Genomic DNA, 1,780 nt, shown 5'->3' with positions numbered 1-1,780 from the left:
TCCTGCTGACTGTGCTTTCCTAGACAGCAGAACACAGGCCAGACAATCTACAGCCTCTTTTCACTCAGAAAGAAGCAATTCCTTCTTCCATGAGCCTGAGGAGGTGGCATCACATCCCGGAGGACAAGCTGTCTTTGCTGATCCTTGTAGGAAACCGTGAGCATGTCTGGTTCCAGATCCATCCCACCTGCCCTTGGGGCTGGAACAACACTGAGGGTTTGGATTTGGTCTTTGCAGAGAACAGAAAGGTGTTGTCAGAGCCTTTCAGAGCTGCAGGGGGCCAGGCCATCCCTTCCCACTGACTCTGCTGTGACCACAGCCCAGTTAGCTGTTCCAATCCATGTCTGTAACCAGGTGGGATAAATCTGCACCCTGATGCTTTCTGCATTACTCAGCCAATCCCAAAGTAAACTGCAAACACCTCCTGCATTCTGGCTTTGAATGTGGAGGGTGAGCCCTGCGTGTCTTCCTAGACCTGCCTGGGCACCTCTGGGGCTGATGAAGGACCTCCTGGAGCTCCCTGGGATCCTCTCAGGTCACTCCTGATGTCCTAGGGCTCCTGCCAGGATCTCTGGGACTGCTCCTGGCCTCCTTCCAGCATCTCTGGAGGAATATGTTGTTTACATGCCAGAAATATCAATCACCACAACCTTTGTATTAAGCCAACTACCAGAGGCTATTCCATCTCCAGCCAAAGTCCTCCCAGTGCTGTTCCTCTCCTGCCCACCTCTTCACCTGACCCACTCACAGCAGCAGTTGGGTTATTGTTCTCCAAGCACAGATCATAACAGGTACACAAGCCCTGATGTAGCTCTGGTCTTGCAGGAGTGCCTGAATGACACACAGCACTGCCCCAACCTGCTGGTGGTGTAGAATTGAGGTCACCTGCTACTTTCTCCTCAGTCCACCCCACATCAAGGCAGGAGTTTGAGACTAGCCAGGTTTGGAGAACTCAATTAGGAGAATCACTCGTTTCAGATGTATCATGAAACAAGAAGAGATGCTAAGACTTGTAGACCTTGCTGGCATCCTGATGAATGTATACAACCATAAAAAGGCTCTGCTAAAACAACAATCAAAGTGTGCTCAGGAGAAGCTGTGACCAATGGATGAACCATCCATGCAAGGCTGTGCTGACAGAGTTTGATGGTGGATGGTGAAAAGCAGAGTGAGATACAAGGTGAAGGTGGCACTTACCCAGCTTGGGTGCCCCATGACAGGGCTGCAAGATCCTGCCCAGGACAGAGATCTAACCCAGCACAGCACTTTGCTGGAGGGAAGATTTGGTGACTCAGCAAAAGAAAAAAAAGGCAAAACAAGTATTTTAAAAAGAATTGTGATTTCCTGTGGATCTGCAGGTAGCTGAGAAGCACCAGGTGACTGGTACAGAATTGGCAAAAATATTAGGAAGAAAAGGATATTAGGAAGAAATTCTTCCCTCTAAGGGTGTGAGGAACTGGGATGGGCTGCCCAGGGAGGCTGTTGATGCCCCATCCCTGGAGGTTTTTCAGGCCAGGCTGGAGGAGGGTTTGGGCTCCCTGCTCACGGCAGGGGGGTTGGAGCTGGATGAGCTTTGAGGTCCCTTCCAGCCTTCGTGACTCTGTGAAACCCACGAGCTGTTTATGGCCGCCCTGCTCTGTGCAAAGCTGCTCACGGGCCCTCCCGGCCTCAGCGGGCCGATGAAATAAACGCTGCACGACCCCGAACCCCCAAGACCCCCCGACCCCCTCAGGGCGCCGCGGGGCTCGGCCCTTCCCGCCGCGCGGTCGCCGTGGCAACC

This window comes from Chaetura pelagica, unplaced genomic scaffold (assembly GCF_000747805.2).
Source record: "Chaetura pelagica isolate M959 unplaced genomic scaffold, ChaPel_1.0 scaffold132, whole genome shotgun sequence".
In the NCBI taxonomy this organism is placed as follows: Eukaryota; Metazoa; Chordata; class Aves; order Apodiformes; family Apodidae; genus Chaetura; species Chaetura pelagica.
This window is presented reverse-complemented; position numbering follows the sequence as displayed.